A 20,108-nucleotide genomic window follows, 5' to 3' on the forward strand; every position below is an offset into this window, starting at 1 on the left:
AGAGAGAGAGAGAGAGAGAGAGAGAGAGAGAGAGAGAGAGAGAGAGAGAGAGAGAGATGAATGGATGGACCAGGTTATGCCACGCTCTCATTATTGTCGGCCTCGCTCGTTTGGTTCGTTCTTAGTGAGGGGTGTCCATCAGTTCAAACGGAACTGAAGAAACATCGCCAACACTGCGCATGTGACGCTACCTCTGCTCTCTGACGGGAGTTCACTCTTGTGAGAGAGAGAGAGAGAGAGAGAGAGACAGAAAGAAAAGATGAAAATAGCCGTCAGATCGGTCAGTAAGCACACTTCCAACTCTGAAAGTTGCAGAGTTGGGCATTTTCACTGAAACTCCCAACGATTACAGCTAAACGCAACAGAATACCTCAAGCAGGTGGTGCACGCACACACACAGTATAAACCCAGCCATTTCCAGTGCAATTGGAGAGGTAACAGGAGATGTGATGTGTTGACACAAACTCTCTTTCATTTCAGCCTCAAACATCAAACGGTGTGTGTGTGTGTGTGTGTGCGTGTGTTCATATTCCAGACGTCATATTCATGAAAAGCAACAGGCAGCTATATTATTAATGACATGTTATTTACACAGACTATCCAAGATTTAAATTAAAATAAACAGAGTGGTTTTGGTTTTTCCATATTTAAACAAGTGATATTTCCACTCCTGAAGCTGTTGGAAGCTCGACTGCTGTGTTGAGTTAAATTGATAATAATCACAAGATACATTCAGTGCTGGATCTAACTAAATGGATTTATGGAGACACATTTATGAAAAGTTCAAGACCGGACCACAAAGCTTCTGAAAGAGTTAGCGCGACACGCCGATGGTCTACGGCAGCAAAAGAAAGGGAGTCTCCCAGCCTCTGTGTTGTGATATTATGATTTGAAAATGTGATATTATGATTTGAAAATGTAACTGTAGTGCTATCACACCCGCCCACAGGTTTGGCGCCCTCAGAGGGGTGTTTCACGTGTAATTCAAACATCTGAAACCATTATTTAGATGTCTAATTACCCCCAGGACTGGGGACAAAACATAAAACACATTTGAAACACGCATGCAGTAGTTCTGTCAATGAAATCATAAGAGATAACCATCTATGATAGTAGGAGGATGAGTCAGTGTCGTCATAGAAATGTTTCAAAATGGCTCCCCCGTTACAAGGGGCTGTGACCCATCCTCTTATATATATATATATATTTATGTTTATTAATATTTTTATTAGAAGTTAGTTAGGCACAATATCAGTGTCAGTTCCCATCTGTATGTAGAATAGAATAGAATAGAAAACTTTATTGCCATTTCAACACATGGTTGATTGGGATTTGTCTTGGTGCCACATACAGTACAGACATTATAAAAACATACAATATAAAAACACAAGAATACATGCAATACAATCCCCACAATAAAAGTTTTACACAAACAATTAAAAAGAAAAATGCTACATTACCTAAAATAAATGGCTCAGTGTTCCAGTTTAAAGTGCATATTGCCTTAAAGTGCCTGTCGGCTGGTGCTAGCCCTTGTGGTGCAAAGTGCCTGCACATTTGTACTTGAGTTCAGGTGACGGACAGCCTCGGGATATGTACTGTTTTTAAAACGGGATGTCCTGCACCTGAGACTTTGGAGTCTTCTGCCATGTACTAGGGGTGTAAGGGTACACATATCCGTACCGAACCGGTTCAGTACGCGCTGTGTACCGAATTAATACAACATTACTTTAACCACTAATGCACGTGCTGGACATTTTTTTTTTCATGCAGAATTTTATTCAAAACTCCAAGTTCACTTCCCAGAATATAACTTGCGTAAACCTACTTAATAGTTACTGCAAACTACATCACCCCTGAGTGGAACATGGAAAGCCAAACTTTCCCCCACTGTACAGAAAACCCGTACTGAACCGTGACTTCAAAACCGAGGTACATACAGAATCGTGGTTTTTGTGTACCGTTACACCCCTAGTATGTACATCTCTAGCTTATTCAGGTGCACAATGGAATGACTACTTTCCAGCATCAACACAGGATCGTTTGTCTTGCCGACTTCTTTAAATTAGAATACAAAAAATTAAGGCTGTCAAAGTTAACGCGATATTAACGCACAATTCTATTAACGCCACTATTTTTTTTTATTCACGATTCACTTTTTAGAAAAAGATTTTTTTATTTTTTTAACTAGACTTCACTCAGGTGTATTATTGATACTCATTGATACTATGTTTGTTTCTGACTCAACGTGTGTGTGAGAGAGAGAGAGAGGGGGGGGGGGTGTGATTACTCAGCCCTTGTGTGGGTGAATGTAACAAGTTCCTAACGTTGTCTTTCCCCTATTATTTCATGCACACTTTATTCATTGTTTTAAATTATTATTTTCTTTTAAGTTATTTTGTGCATCACTCTGTTTTGAATTTTATGCAAATTTGCAATGCATGAGGGGCATCCTTTTGTGTTAAATGGCTGCATAAAGCAAGCATTTGTTGACTCGCATGTTGATAAGAGTATTAAAACTTGGAACTTGAAAAATATCAGTTTAAGGTAGATACAAATAAAAAAATTTTTTAAATGCGATTAACTATGTTATTAACTATGTAGTTAACTATGGACAATCATGTGATTAATCAGATTAAATATTTTAATCGATTGACAGCACTACAAAAAAATACATAAAAGAACAAGGCACATAATCTCGCTTTTGTAAACCAAGAATATAAAAGCAAAGACCAAATAGTAATAGAGAAATAGAAAAGGAAGTAGAGAAGGAAAGGTAGAAAGAGAGAAGAGGGAGAGAGTGAGTGGGGATTAGATGGAGTTAAAACATATCAGGAAAGGGTCCCATTTTGTGTATTTAGATTACCTCTGTAATGTGTGTGTGCGTGTGCATGTGCGTGTGTGTGTATGTATATCTCTGATTCTTTCTCATTTTAAAAAGGACATTACTTCTCTCAGCCATTGGGTACTAGAGGGTGGTTTAGTTAGACTTCCATTGGAGAAGAAGATGGCTTCTTACTATTAAGGAGGTAAAAGCCAAAACCTCTAATTGTCTGGGAGTGAACCGTACATCCCAAAGATAGGAGTATGTGGAGAAATATTTACAGATTGTGAATATTTTGGACATTGTGTCAAAGTAATTTTTCCAGAGGTCAGCCAAGAGCAGACATGAATAAAACATATGGGTTCAATTACAGGGTGAGGAATGACATTTGTCACAACTATCTGTCACATTAGGATAATATATACATATATACAACTGTCATCGAATGTCAGTCCAAGTTCGCCCTCCCAGGCCTGCCTGATTCTATTATTGGGGGTATCATCTATAGATAGGAGACCATCATAATATCCAAGATATTTTAGATTTTTGGAATGGGTCATACTGGATGAACGTCTCCCATATTTGAGTTGGAGGTAGCTGGGTAAAGTTTGAAAATAGTGATTGAACACAATGTCTGTCTTGGAAATACCGGAAGAGATGGGAGATGGGGAGATCAAATTTAGCTGACGGATCGGCAAAACTACAGAAGATTATAATTTGTATACAGATTTTTTTAAGATTTCAGACCTGTGTCGTGCCAGATTGAAAAACCTGATTATGAGAGGGACGGTTTAAATAGGTGGTTCCTCAATAATGGACTTGAGGTGGATGGAGGAGTACATTTAAAGTGACTTCTGAATTGGTACCAGGTTTTGAGAGTGGAATGAACCACTGGGTTCCGTGTACACCCAGAGGGGTTCGTTGAAATAGGGGATTTTGTACATGATTTTAATTCAAACTTACAACAAAGTGCATTTGCTGATGCATACCAGTAGGAAATCTTATAAATGTGTGCAGCCCAATAATACCATTGAACATTTGGTAACGACAACTCTCCACTGAACGTGCACCTGTGAAGTCCAGATGTATGGACTCTGGGTGCTGTACCACTCCAAAGGAAGATGTATGGACTCTGGGTGCTGTACCACTCCAAAGGAAGCCAGGGATAGTTTGATCACTATTTCTGAATAATGTTTGTCAGAAAAATGGGAAGACATTGAAATAGATTTTTCCAATTAACTCTTTGGTGGCCACCCACTTTCCCCATCTGTACCGCCTGGCGCCAGCGTTTTAGCGATGTTTGCAGACCCATCGTGTGTTCTGTATTATAGCTATGGAGACAATAGTATGGCTCATTTGACAGGCATTGTTCATAGTCCATTACTGACTAATCAGTTCATTTCTACACACTGTAGTTTGTAGTTTATTACACGCTAAACATCGGCCATTCCCAAAATAATCCAGTATTTTTCCATAGATCGCGAGATATGACGCGTTATGTGCAATAAGCCCAAATCGTTCTGGTTGATCGCCTGAAACCCCAAATACTCCCAAATCAAAGGTATATACCATGTACATATGTGCCTTCACAAAAGGGGGGGGGAGTGGTAGTTTCAGAAGGTATTCCAAAAAGAATAATGCCCAGTGATCGCCATCGGGATTACCCGATGTGGGGCGGCGTGGCTCAGGGGTAGAGCGGGTCGTCCAATGATCGAAGGGTTGGTGGTTCGAATCCCGCTCAAGCCCATGTCCATCCCACTGCCGTTGTGTCCTTGGGCAAGACACTTAACCTACTTGCCTCGTATGAATGTGTATGCATGTAAATGAATGTTGGTGGTGGTCGGAAGGGCCGTAGGCAATGATTATTCGCCACGCTTCCGTGAGTCTGCCTCAGGGCAGCTCTGGCTGCAATTGTAGCTTACCACCACCGGTATGACTGTGTATGAACGAATAATGGACTATGTAAGCGCTCTGGGGTCACTGGGGTGTCATGAAGAGCGCTATATAAATCCAATCCATTATTATTATTACCCGTGTATATGTCTATACTCGTGTATACGGGGAAATAGGCTTCAGGCAAAAAAATCTCGAGGCGATCGCTGTATCGCTATGTCTCCGAGGAGGAGATACTGCCACCTGGTGAGATTCGATCGTCATTGCAATTCCAACATAAGCAGATGAGCCAGGGAAACCTAGAGGGCTCCGGCTGACCCGACTATACTCGGGTATGGCGCCCAAAGAGTTAATGATAAGGGTAAACTTTCCCATCTCTGAAGGTCAGCTTTAAGATTAGATACTAAGTTTAAGATTAGTTACTAAGTTAGTTTAAGATTAGATACTAAGTTTAAGATTAGATACTAAGGAGGCGGCTGGGTGGCGTAGCGGAGATTGCGCTCGTCACCAATGCAAGAGACTCCGGTCTCGAATCCCGGTGTCAGCATTGCCTGCGGCTTGGGCCAGTAGTCATACTATCTCATTTGGCAGAGCCAGCGGGTGGAAAGTCGATGGGTGGGCATTGGACGTTGTGGACAGCGACTCCTACAGGTCGGTTGGGTGACGGCTGTACAGCAGAGACAGGAAGTATCGGGGGCAGCGTGAGCCTCCCACGGCCACGCGTTACTCCTCGCCACTGAGAGTCCACGCTGTCTGGTGAAAAGATGCGACAGGCTGCCTCCTCGTGTACCGGAGGGGACAGGTGATGCAAGGCTTCTATCCTCACTACAGCCGACCAGTGGGAGGGATAGTCTAGCAACATTCAAGACAGGGGAGGGGAGAATTGGCAATACGAAATTGGGATGGGAGAAAAATAGAAAAATAAGGAGAAAAAGTGGATAAAAAAAAGCTTAGATACTAAATTTCAGATTAGATACTGAATTTTAGATTAGATACTAAATTTCAGATTAGATACTAAATTTCAGATTAGATACAAAATTTCAGATTAGATACAAAATTTCAGATTAGATACTAAATTTTAGATTAGATACTAAATTTCAGATTAGATACTAAATTTCAGATTAGATACTAAATTTCAGATTAGATACTACATTTCAGATTAGATACTAAATTTAGAGAAATTGGCAGAAAAAAAGATATGAGATAGTTCTGGTTACATTTATCCCTAGATATTTAAAGCCAGAAGGACTCATTTTAAAATGGAATATCAGATTGTGTCAATTGTAGTGCTGACTGACTGATAGGATAACATTCACTCTTGGAGATATTCACTCTGTAGCCTGAAAATGAGCCAAATAGTTTGAGGGAAGCTAGAATAAGAGGAATCGATGTGCTTGGGTCGGAGACATACAACAATAGATTGTAGGGATGTCCCGATCACATTTGTTTGCTCCCTATCCGATCACGATCACGTGATTTTGAGTATCTACCGATCTTTCCCGATCCGATAAAAAAAATTAAAAAAAAAATTAAAATATATATATTTTTTTTTTAATCCCAATTTCTCACATTACATTCACCCTGAATGTTGACGTTATCCAGGTGAAAAGTTAACTTCATTCAAGCGAGGCATTGCAATTAGGGATGTCCCGATCGCCTTTTTTTGCTTCCGATCCGATCCCGATCATGTGATTTTAAATATCTATCGATCCGATCGTTTCCGATCCGATCTTTCACATTAGTAATCAATTTTGACGCATTTTTGTCAGAAACTGGCAGAGCGAGACAAGCCCATCTGTTGCCTATAGTCCGGGGCGCGAGCGCGGAGGCTTTTGTTATTACATTCACCCTGAGAAATGTGCTTCTGCTTCATATGAGAAATATTAAAAGTTTCAATATATGTTTGCACATTAGTATACATTCAGTGTTCGACTTACGTAATGGTCCATTCTGGTCTGAAACGCAGACGATAATCCTCAGTCACGTTATCCTCCAGGTGAAAAGTTAGTCTGAAAACTTCGCCTCCAGCCTGTCCTCCTTGCAAACATTGCAACTGGCTTGACTTTCTATTTTAAAATGCTTAGTTCCAAACCTCTGACATTAAGTCTAGCTGCTCAAGTCAGTGGATATTAACCGTGTTTCGGGAGCGACGTGTTGTACTGTTGTTGTGATGTGGAGCGTGTAGCCGGTCTAAATTAAAGGTAATGTGTTTGTTGCAACGGTGTAAATTAAAGGGGAATGTGTTTGTTGTGGACAATTATTCTGCTCTGTGTGACAATAAATACATTAATGATGATATATTATATGTAATTTAAAACCAAAACTAAGGCCTCCGTATGAGTTTAAGACGTGGACATGGTCATGTTTGTTGAATAAAATTTTTCTTTTTTTGACTGCCGATTTTTATTATAATTTTTTCCCGATCCCCGATCCTCTGAAAAGCACGTGATCGACGCCGATCCCGATCACGTGATCGGATCGGGACATCCCTAATTGCAATCCTTGACATAAATCATTTGATGTATAATTAAATCAAAGGAAATGCGTTTGGGTCTGAGAGTGTGGCTGGTCTGCCGTTCTGCAGCTGAATACTATTGGTTTGTTTTGGCAAAATTCTTCTGCTCTGTGTGACAATAAATAAATGAATGATGATATGCAATTTAAAACCAAAACTAAAGCCTCAGTATGAGTTTAAGACGTGAACATGGTCATGTTTGTTGAATAAAAAAAATAAAGTTCATAAAAAAAAATAAAAAAAATATCCGTTTTTTTTTGCCGATTCCAATCTTCGGAAAATCACGTGATCGGCCCCGATCCCGATCACGTGATCGGATCGGGACATCCCTAATAGATTGTCCACGTAAAGTGACAATTTAAATTCCATTTTGACCTCGTTATCCCGTTATAAGTGAAGACCTCAGGTATATTGATAATGGCTCGATTGGGATCGCGAACAAAAGTGTGGACAGCCTCGACGATTACCACGTGACAGTGAGAAGGAATTGGATTGTGTGGCGTTGGTGCGAATACTGGCTTGTGGTGAAGTATAAAGAAGGTGTATCCATGAAATAAAAACACTTTGCAGAGTCCAAATCTGCCCAACACCTCAAACAAATAGTTAAACTCCACCCTTTGTCTCTCTTCTCATTGACAGGATTTATTTAGATGAGTAGAGAAGGAAATTATTTGACCCCGTAGAGGCTTTCCTTCAGGGTTGCCACAGACATTGCAAAATGGAATTCAAGGACTTTCAAGTACTTTTCTAAACACTATTTTCCATTTTAAAAGGGCATTTACATAAAATCATGTTACGTGGATTAGAACGATCTAAATGAGGCATAATAGTCAGATTCATATCTCCACCAAATATCAAAAAGGCGTTATTCAATGAGGGAAGTCGTTCAAATTATTTGTTGATAAATGTGGGCCTGTCAAAATTAGCGGCATAGATATTAACCAGTAGAACCAGAACATGACACACAATGACCCTGAAACAACCAAATATCTGCCTTCTCTATCAGAAATAACTTTGGAAGATTTGAATCTAATGGACTTGCGAACCATGGCAACTCCTCTGACTTTAGAATACAAATTGGAGTGAAACACTTCGGCAACCCAGGGGCATTTCAGTCTGACCTGATCTTTGTTACGCATGTGGGTCTCCTGTAAAAACACCAGGTCGGCCTTGAGATGTTTCAGATGTGAAAGCACTCTTGACCTCTTGACAGGGCTTCCCAGGCCTTTGATGTTCCAGCTGACAAATCTCACAGGAGAGTTGTTACCTAAATTAAAAGAGTTAGTGGCCATCATGGTAGTGCTTGAAAAGTATGAGGAATGAGAGGCCCCCCCTCCCTTGAAAGAGAGGAAGAGAGAAAAAGAGAAAAAGGAAAGGAGGAAAGAGAAAAGGAAGAAGCAAACAACATGAATGTATAACAAATGAATAGCACAATCATGAATCCACACAGACATACCCAGACTCTGTTGTAAAACCACAGAGTGCCCAGTGCAAACTCCATAGAGTTATAACTCTAGCAATACTTTCAGTTTAAATAATTAATCTCGGTCTAAGCTCCCGCAAATCACAACTCAGTGAAAGAATATAAAGTATTAAGGCACACCAACATTTGTATTTCTTCACCTAGTAACATGGTGGCTAGAATACAAACGTTTCATCCACAATATAAAGAACAGTGTATAACTGTGAGTGTTAACTCAATGTGCCATTTCAACATCCTGAATAAAAAATATAAAACAGTTTCTGCCAGCAATATCTATTTGTCTTAATTGCCCAATTTAAACCATTAACTAAATAGCATCATAGAGGTGTAGAAATAATAATAAATAAGAATGAAAAGAAAATAATCAGTCAGTGGAAATATTCAGCACACTGTTTCTCTATTACATTAGCACTCAAAAGTGCTTTTGTGTAAGAAACTTCAGAATGTTACCTTTCAAAAAGAGACCAGACTCATGCATGTGCTATAAGTATAAAGTATAATACATTTACTCAAATTACTTTGGGTATGCAATAGACAGGCGTTTTATGCAAGATTTGCGGGACTGTTAAGGGGTTAAGCATACACCTTTTGGGGATTAGGAGTTGCTTTTTCCTGCGCAATCTTTGCATATCTCTATCATAGACTAAATCTGTAATGCACATTTAAACGATGCTGGTGAATATGATGTGATTCAGCTGGTCTTGTCCACTGATCAGTAACAGCCCCTCCCCACACACTGACTGACCACTGATCAGTCACAGCCCCTCCCCACACACTGATCAGTAACAGCCCCTCCCCACACACTGACTGACCACTGATCAGTAACAGCCCCTCCCCACACACTGACTGACCACTGATCAGTAACAGCCCCTCCCCACACACTGACTGACCACTGATCAGTCACAGCCCCTCCCCACACACTGATCAGTAACAGCCCCTCCCCTCACACTGATCAGTAACAGCCCCTCCCCACACACTGACTGACCACTGATCAGTAACAGCCCCTCCCCACACACTGATCAGTAACAGCCCCTCCCCACACACTGACTGACCACTGATCAGTAACAGCCCCTCCCCACACACTGACTGACCACACACTGATCAGTAACAGCCCCTCCCCACACACTGATCAGTAACAGCCCCTCCCCACACACTGATCAGTAACAGCCCCTCCCCACACACTGATCAGTAACAGCCCCTCCCCACACACTGACTGACCACTGATCAGTCACAGCCCCTCCCCACACACTGATCAGTAACAGCCCCTCCCCACACACTGACTGACCACTGATCAGTAACAGCCCCTCCCCACACACTGACTGACCACTGATCAGTAACAGCCCCTCCCCACACACTGACTGACCACACACTGATCAGTAACAGCCCCTCCCCACACACTGATCAGTAACAGCCCCTCCCCACACACTGATCAGTAACAGCCCCTCCCCTCACACTGATCAGTAACAGCCCCTCCCCACACACTGATCAGTAACAGCCCCTCCCCACACACTGATCAGTAACAGCCCCTCCCCACACACTGATCAGTAACAGCCCCTCCCCACACACTGATCAGTAACAGCCCCTCCCCACACACTGATCAGTAACAGCCCCTCCCCTCACACTGATCAGTAACAGCCCCTCCCCTCACACTGATCAGTAACAGCCCCTCCCCACACACTGATCAGTAACAGCCCCTCCCCTCACACTGATCAGTAACAGCCCCTCCCCTCACACTGATCAGTAACAGCCCCTCCCCTCACACTGATCAGTAACAGCCCCTCCCCACACACTGATCAGTAACAGCCCCTCCCCTCACACTGATCAGTAACAGCCCCTCCCCACACACTGATCAGTAACAGCCCCTCCCCTCACACTGATCAGTAACAGCCCCTCCCCTCACACTGATCAGTAACAGCCCCTCCCCACACACTGATCAGTAACAGCCCCTCCCCACACACTGACTGACCGCTGCACTGCCAACTCACCGGGGCAAACTGACAGGTCCCTCTTGGTTTTGGATGCAGTACAAATGACTAACGTTAACTGAACTTAGTATTTATTTGTGTTGTATAATTCATTACATTTATATAGTGCTTTTCTAGACACTCAAAGCGCACCTCCTTCACCACCATTGGCAGCACCCAACCTTGGGCTATGCAGGCTCAATGGCTGCCATACACTGGCACCCGGCACACATCACACTACACAATGGCTGAACGGCTCAGGAGACAGGGATTGATATCAGCCAATTAAGGGGAAGGGATGATTAGGTGGCCTTGATGTCAGAGACCTGATTGGGAATTTGGCCAGGAACGTTGGGGAACCCCCAACTCTTTACAATAGGTGTCCTGGGTTCTTTAACGACCGAGATTCAGTCAAGGACCTTGGTTTAGGGTCTCCTCCGAAGGACGGCACTCGCAGCTGTATGGTGTCCCTATCACCGTAACAGGGGCATTGTTACTGACAAGTCCAGAGGACAGAGAGCCCCCTGCTGGACAACAACACCACTTTCCGATCCTTGACCGGGGCTCAAACCGGTGATCTTCCGATCATGAGTCTGGAGCTCTATTCATGTAGCCACGCTGCCGGACGGTTCTATGGCAGTAAAAGTGAATAGCTTGGAAAAGAGGCTTCCAACAGTCGACATCAGCTACACATTTAGCTGTGGCCAAGTAGTCTTCACTGGCAAAAGAATCAGAACAGATCGCAATCAACATCTTCTGACTAGTCTCAGGACAAAAGAAATGAATGAACTTCAGTCATCAATTGCTTAAGCCGCTTGTGGTGTGAACAGTTTGTATTTGGGTTTCCCACAAATATCTTCGGCAACAATATTGTCTTTGTTTCTCTGCCTCACAATGAGTTTACTTGAAAGAAATGTTTGGCAAACTCAGCCCTAATTAGTAACAGATCACAACAAACTGCAAGTCGATGCTTCCCGACACCATACCGAACGGATCCTGGAAGTGGTTGGACAGCACGGTGCATAATAGGTGTTTGACAACCCAGGACCTGCCAATCCAATACGCTGCCAATCAGGGGAGCCAGAGGTCAAGGATCAGGATCACAACACACGCTGGTAAAGTAACGTCATTCAGTTCGTTACAGAACACACACCTGAATACTTTAAGAAGTTGTCTTGCTGTAGAGCTCCAAAACCTGGATGACAGTCCAATTTTATTTAAACATTTTATTATAATTTATTAATATAATAATATTATAGTTATTTATTTATTAGTTCAATTCAAGTTATTTAATAGATGAAAAAATGGAAAAGGCCTATGTCCTTTAAGTTAAAACAAATAAACACAATACAAGCAGATCTTAGGCAGCAATCACTGACAAATCGAAGCGAAAACGGTATATTTATTTTTCCATCGTGTTTTCTATCGTTTTCAAAGCCTCTAGTCTGATCGCCACCTAAGGGCGGCGGTACACCGGGCAACTTTTGGGCAACTTGATAGGGCAATGTGCTTGCCAACAAGAAATCAAGTGAGACAAAAGGGATATAGCCAATGGAATTTAGTACAACTGTGTCCACTTTTCCAACATTGGCCAAAATGTTGGCCGGAGTATCGCCACCAATAGTAGGAGCTGGGGGTCCGACACACACACTGGGTCAGGCGGGCGTGCATCACTCCCTGCTGATTGGTCAGTTCTTGGGGGGGGGGGGTTAGGGGTTAAATGAGGTCAGTCTCGGGGGGGATGTCAACATCACTCTGTTACCGTGGCAACTCAAGCCTACTCACCGGCAATGTGGCGTGTTGTACGGGTGCCCCCTACGGTAAGAAAGGTAGGTGGTTAAAACAGGCATCTCCCTACGGTAAGCGATTACAGTCAGCGGGCAGCAGGACCGAAGGCTGATCGCTCCGTCGATGAGAGAAAACCACAACGATGTATATTTTAACAGCAAACACTGGAGAACTGTTGGCTATCTGTGCACCTTACTGTACGACTTACAGGCAGGTGCAAGTAGAGATGACATCAGCAGTACCAAGTACTGTAGGTGACAAACAGAACTATATTTGTACTGTATGCACCGCTGTACTGGCTGAATTCTCGGTCCTAGACCATCATCCACTGGAAATATTAAAAACTGAATCCAAAGAGGGAGTGTTATACATAGCTGCAAACTCATGTAGAGTGAAAAAGGTGACAGAAATCGTTCTAAGTGCCCTAACTTGGGATCAAAAAGGTGACGCAGTCATAAGAACGGGGGCCACAGGCCAAGAAACACCAGAACACATCAGAACACTGGTACCAAAACACCAGCATACAACATGACCGTGATACAGCATTTCATATAATCCATTCACACATAAGGTTAAACAAAGACCAAAGCTATTATGTTGGTCTCCCACCAACAACAATTACGTCCCTGTTGCTAAGCAACGCAAGATACCAGTTCCTATAGTGTGATTGTGAGCACTTGTCTCTCGACCAGAGAGACTAAATGTTATATACAGTAAAAGAAAATGGTATCTCACTTTTCCTGGAGATTTAATCTCTTGTCTTTTAAAGACACACCGTATTAACACTTTGAATGCCATCCACGAGTTTTCTCGTGTTTACCCCCCGCGGGTTGAATGCCCACTCACGAGAATATTTTTTTTTAATTTTTTTATTAGCGATCTGAAATCATATTGCATCAAGCGAGTCTATCGTTGGAGATCCAGGCACCCCCGGCGCTCAGATGTGAAAAAAGCGCCCCCTATCGTCTCCCAGATGGTAAATCACCCTTTTGGATTGAACTCAATGAAAATGAATGGGAAAAAGAAATCCTGACTCCACATTTTACGTCTCACTCACGCAGCCGGCATCGACCGGCTTCACTCCAGAGCCTGAAGAGCCGCGGGGAATAAGTGTTTTACTGTATACACGATGGATCAATCAAATGAACGATTTTTCCGAATGGCTATCAGGAATTGGAATAATCCATTTGGATACCATCTGATCTCAGGTAAGGAATCTATGTTATCAGTATTAGGATAATCAGACCCGTTTTCACGGATATATAAGCTTTTATGTGATTATGGTGATAGGCTGTTTGACTGTGCTTGCGATCAGGAAATAGGAGAATCGATTTTCAACTGGCGGCACAAGCGTGCATGCGTACACATATACTATCGATCATCTAGCGTTTATTTGAAAACTATTCATAAATAGGCCGAAAAATGACAACATTCTAGAATATTCCAGTAAAAGGCGATTATCATAGAATGTGTTGTTTTTTCCATGAAAACTAGTGATAAAAAAACAATCTGCCATGACAATGTTGACTGGAAAATGAGTCTTTGATAAGCGACGGGCAGATTAGACACATAGCCATAATTTAAAACATAGATTAGGCGATATTAACGTTAACATTGGAGTGGATGTGGGCATTCAAGGGGGTAAAAAGGAAAACGCGGCTGGCTCCCAAAGTGTTAAGGCATTGAAGGAGAATGGGCTTCTTAAGGAAAGCAGACGAGGCTGGTCTTAATTATTATTGACAGAAGTTTATTCAACTTAAGCATTGGAGTTCAAGACAACAGAATAGATAGATAGATAGATAGATAGATAGATAGATAGATAGATAGATAGATAGATAGATAGATAGATAGATGGATAGATGGATAGATGGATAGATGGATAGATGGATAGATGGATAGATGGATAGATGGATAGATGGATAGATGGATAGATGGATAGATGGATAGATAGATGGATAGATGGATAGATGGATAGATGGATAGATGGATGGATGGATGGATGGATGGATAGATGGATAGATGGATAGATAAGATAGATAGGAGGGCCGGCCGGCAGGAGGGGAAAAGAGAGACCGAGCCCTCCCCTTATATTGACATTTTATAGACATTCCAGAACAGCTGATCACATGACAACATGACGGCGTATCCTTCCCTCAAACATCATACGATCATGACCTAAATGCTTCTGCACAGGATATGTCATTATGCCTTTGTTTGGTGCAGACAAACACAGCCCTCCACAGAGGCCTGTTAAAGTTAATATATTACCGAGTTCTGTGGGAGGCTGAGATCGATAGCAACTAGGGCTGGGCGATAAAACGATAACGATAACTATCGCGATAAATTATTTCCTCGAAATAAACATGAAACGTGGTCGCAAAGTTTCGATATATCGATTTTCCAAGCTTGGCTCCGTTCAGCCTCGGCTCAGCACACTCACTAACAACAACCAACCTTACGTGATGACGTGCTACGCACAACAGCTAACAACCAATCAGTGAAGGAGATGGCCGAGATCGACGGAGACCCGGAAGGAGACCCAGAGCGGTAGGACTCACTCAACAACAAGGCTTGCTAGGCTAATTAGCTTGCACGGCGTTGTTTTATATATTTACGTGCCGAGTATGTGTGTGTGGTGAATTCTGAGGCCACGTTTATAGTAGTGGGGGTATACAGTGGTAGTCGTTTCAATATATTGTGGCGGAAGAGAGTATTTTAGTGTGATATTTAGCACATTGTCATGGAATACACCGCGTAGAAGCAACAGGCTGGCTAGGTTAACTAGCTTGCACAGCACTGTTTTATATATTTACGTGCCGAGTATGTGTGTGTTTTGAATTCTGAGGCCACGTTTATAGTAGTGTGGGAGTGGACGTCGTTTCAATATATTGTGGCGGAAGAGAGTATTTTAGTGTCATATTTATTGTCATGAGATACTCCGCTTGTCGGCTAACTGCTAACGTGCGAGGACTGATGACGACATCAACTCGACTTGAGACATTCGCAGCAGCATATTAGAAGTTAATTAAACTTGACAGACATTATATCGACGATAATTATCGATATCGAATTATATGAAAATAATTTTATAATTTTATCGCGATAACGTTTTTGGTCATATCGCCCAGCCCTAATAGCAACGATGTAACTATGATCTCATACGATATAGAAACTATACATTTTCCACTACAGCATGGACAGTATCTTCAGTCATGGTGAGTTTTAGTGAGCTGCCTGCACCCCGGACAGTATCTTCAGTCATGGTGAGTTTTAGTGAGCTGCCTGCACCCCGGACAGTATCTTCAGTCATGGTGAGTTTTAGTGAGCTGGCTGCACCCCGGACAGTATCTTCAGTCATGGTGAGTTTTAGTGAGCTGCCTGCACCCTGGTGGACAGTATCTTCAGTCATGGTGAGTTTTAGTGAGCTGCCTGCACCGTGGTGGACAGTATCTTCAGTCATGGTGAGTTTTAGTGAGCTGCCTGCACCCTGGTGGACAGTATCTTCAGTCATGGTGAGTTTTAGTGAGCTGCCTGCACCCTGGTGGACAGTATCTTCAGTCATGGTGAGTTTTAGTGAGCTGCCTGCACCCCGGTGGACAGTATCTTCAGTCATGGTGAGTTTTAGTGAGCTGCCTGCACCCTGGTGGACAGTATCCTTCAGTCATGGTGAGTTTTAGTGAGCTGCCTGCACCCTGGTGGACAGTATCTTCAGCCATGGTGAGTTTTAGTGAGCTGCCTGCACCCCGGTGGACAGTATCTTCAGTCATGGTGAGTTTTAGTGAGCTGCCTGCACCCTGGTGGACAGTATCCTTCAGTCATGGTGAGTTTTAGTGAGCTGCCTGCACCCTGGTGGACAGTATCTTCAGTCATGGTGAGTTTTAGTGAGCTGCCTGCACCCTGGTGGACAGTATCCTTCAGTCATGGTGAGTTTTAGTGAGCTGCCTGCACCCTGGTGGACAGTATCTTCAGCCATGGTGAGTTTTAGTGAGCTGCATGCACCCTGGTGGACAGTATCTTCAGTCATGGTGAGTTTTAGTGAGCTGCCTGCACCCTGGTGGACAGTATCTTCAGTCATGGTGAGTTTTAGTGAGCTGCCTGCACCCCGGTGGACAGTATCTTCAGTCATGGTGAGTTTTAGTGCGCTGCCTGCACCCTGGTGGACAGTATCCTTCAGTCATGGTGAGTTTTAGTGAGCTGCCTGCACCCTGGTGGACAGTATCTTCAGCCATGGTGAGTTTTAGTGAGCTGCCTGCACCCCGGTGGACAGTATCTTCAGTCATGGTGAGTTTTAGTGAGCTGCCTGCACCCTGGTGGACAGTATCCTTCAGTCATGGTGAGTTTTAGTGAGCTGCCTGCACCCTGGTGGACAGTATCTTCAGTCATGGTGAGTTTTAGTGAGCTGCCTGCACCCTGGTGGACAGTATCCTTCAGTCATGGTGAGTTTTAGTGAGCTGCCTGCACCCTGGTGGACAGTATCTTCAGCCATGGTGAGTTTTTAGTGAGCTGCCTGCACCCTGGTGGACAGTATCTTCAGTCATGGTGAGTTTTAGTGAGCTGCCTGCACTACCGGCTCAGTGGCCTCGTGGGTAGAGTGTCCGCCCTGAGTTCGGGAGGTTGGGAGTTCAAGCCCCGGCCGAGTCATACCAAAGACTATTTAAAAATGGTACCCATAGCCTCCCTGCTTGACACTCAGCATCAAGGGTTGGTTTGGGGGGGAAGTCCTTGCGACATACTAGAGTCATGTCCAAGGGGTGTACTTGTACATCAAGCTGCCTCACGCTACGGAAACAGGAGATAGGCTCCTGCCCCATGTGCCGTTAGGGCTCGAGAACCATTATATTATTAAAAATAATAAGCTGATAATCCTACTACTCTTACTACTACCCCTCATACTACTAATATTATTCCTCCTACTACCCGTCCTACTACTAATATTACTACTATTACTCATAATCCCATTATATTATTATTAAAAATAATAAGCTGATACTCTTACTACTACCCCTCATACTACTAATATTATTCCTCCTCTTACTATTACTCCAACAACAAGAGACAAGAAAGTTAGACCCTCTATAACAATATCACACACACACACACACACACACACACACACACACACACACACACACACACACACACACACACACACACACACACACACACACACACACACACACACACACACACACACACACACACACACACACACACACACACACACACACACACACACACACACACACACACACACACACACACACACACACACACACACACACAGGAATGTTGCCGTTTCATGGTGACCTTTCACTCGGTGCATGTCGGTGGCAGGTCGGTACTTTACGATCTGTGTGTGACGGAGTGTTTGTGTGTTGCTTGTTACATGATCTCTGCTACAGATGGAATTGCAGTCAGACGTGTGAAACAATCATTTTGTCCTGACTGTCTGTTTCTCTCCAAGTCAAGACGTGTGAAACAATCTTTTTGTCCTGACTGTCTGTTTCTCTCTCAGTCCTTCACCTCAAATGGTCTGTGGTCTCAAATGGTCTGTGGTTTAAACCTCTATTTCTGTTCCGTTCTGTTCTGCCGTTTTATCCACTTCTGTTCTGTTCTACTGTTTTATCCACTTCTGTTCTGTTCTACTGTTTTATCCACTTCTGTTCTGTTCTGTTTTATCCACTTCTGTTCTGTTCTACTGTTTTATCCACTTCTGTTCTGTTCTACTGTTTTATCCACTTCTGTTCTGTTCTACTGTTTTATCCACTTCTGTTCTGTTCTACTGTTTTATCCACTTCTGTTCTGTTCTGCTGTTTTTTTTTATCCACTTCTGTTCTGTTTGTATACAGTTCTGTTCTACTGTTTTTATATAGTTATTTTCTGTTCTACTCTGTTTTTATATAGTTCTGTTCCGTTCTGCTCTGACCCGACGTGTGTCTGTTCTGTTGTGACGTGTTCATAACCGAGTTGGGCTTCAGATCTCTAAGCTACATCTGTACCAAAGATTATAAACATGATGTATGTATCTTTCCCACAGTCATCATGGACTTCATCCACAGGACCACGGTGTTTACCACTCAACTTATTGTGCTGGTTTATTATTCTCAAACTATTGACCGGGTATATCCATTCACTCTTAGTGGTGTTCTGAACACTAGAACATGAGCTCACCCTACTGTTAAGCTCATTGTAAAGTCGCTGTGGTAAAGTGGCCGACATATGCAATGTGAATGTACTCTATGGTGACCCTTTAGACCATGGGGTCATACCACCCAGCTATTTAGATCCATAGCAACTGATCTGCTTAGCGCGTGCGTGTGTGTAGGTGTGTGTGTAGGTGTGTAGGTGTGTGTAGGTGTGTGCGTGTGCGTGTGCGTGTGTGTGTGTGTGTGTGTGTGTGTGTGTGTGTGTGTGTGTGTGTGTGTCTCAGGGTCAGGGGTACTAGGGGCCAGACAGAAAGCTTCTTACCAGGGCTGGATAACACTTAGTCCCCTCACTGAGTGTGTGGCCTTAAACTGTGATCGCCTTAAACTGCCCCATGGATCAGGGGTGTGTGCATGTGCGCGCGCATGTGTGTGTGCGCGCGTGTGTACATATGTGGGGTATGAAATGCTATGCGTTTGCGATGTGAGAGGTCTGATTGCATGATTGTGTGTGTATATACTTGTATCACTATACTTGTGAGGACCATAAGAACTAGGGGTACTACGCCGGGTATTGCGATATTAATATTGCGATATTTTTCTTTTCTTCCACATTTATGTTATTACCTTTTTCAACTGCAAAGTAAAACTTTGTCAACATGTTTTATCTAATAAAATAAAGTTCAGTCTGTTCATCTCACTTCAATCATTTTTATTGCAGAACATGGTATTTTCTCAAGCAGACAGATCAAGTAAACACTGTAATCTGTGTTGCATGTACCTGACAAACTGAACTGTTTGTATTACAGTCATATTCCAACTTAACTGAATGCACATGTGTGTGTGTGGACTACTGTACTATTACAGGTATTGAAATGAACAATGCAACTTCCTTATACAATTTTCTTTTCTTTTCTTTTTCTTTTCTTTTTCTTTTTTATGAATAATTAAATATCGATACTTGGCGTCCCTGTATCGATACAGTATCGCCACGCAAAGTATCGCGATACTACTACGTATCGATTTTTTCCCCCACCCCTAATAAGAACTGTGTGTCTGTGTGTGTGTGTACCGTATCATATGGTGTGCACATGTTATGTATGGGGCCTTAGACCTTTTTCAGTAGAATTCTGTTGCTAGGGAAACAGCTTGGGTCCAGGTTTATTGTATTAGTAAACTCTGCAAAACGAAGTAAACTTTGGGTCCATTTAGAGAATGTGCATGTTGTCATGGTGATGTTTTGAAGCAGACTTTTGAGAGTGTGTGTTTACATGTCAACAAGTGGAGGGAGATATAGTGACTATGTGGCCTGATCGCCTTACAGCCTCCCCCTGGATCACCTGTGTGTGTGTGCGTGTGTGTGTGCGTGTGTGTCTGTGTGATGTGGAGAGTATGTGTTCTTATGAGGTCATGTGTTTAAGATCATAATTACGAGGGTCAAGAAAAAGGAACATGGATTATATGTGTTTGTGTGTGTGTGTGTGTGTGTGTGTGTGGT

General features: G+C 42.9%; 1 protein-coding gene across 1 annotated transcript in view; it reads right to left on the reverse strand.

Annotated features, from left to right (window-relative positions):
• The window catches only part of exoc6b (exocyst complex component 6B), a gene marked incomplete at its 3' end in the record, with an annotated part of 249,105 nt that overhangs the window by 78,602 nt on the left and 150,395 nt on the right, over positions 1–20,108 (reverse strand). The window lies entirely within an intron of this gene.

Source organism: Notolepis coatsorum, assembly GCF_963971535.1.
Source record: "Notolepis coatsorum genome assembly, chromosome: 1".
NCBI lineage: Eukaryota > Metazoa > Chordata > Actinopteri > Aulopiformes > Paralepididae > Notolepis > Notolepis coatsorum.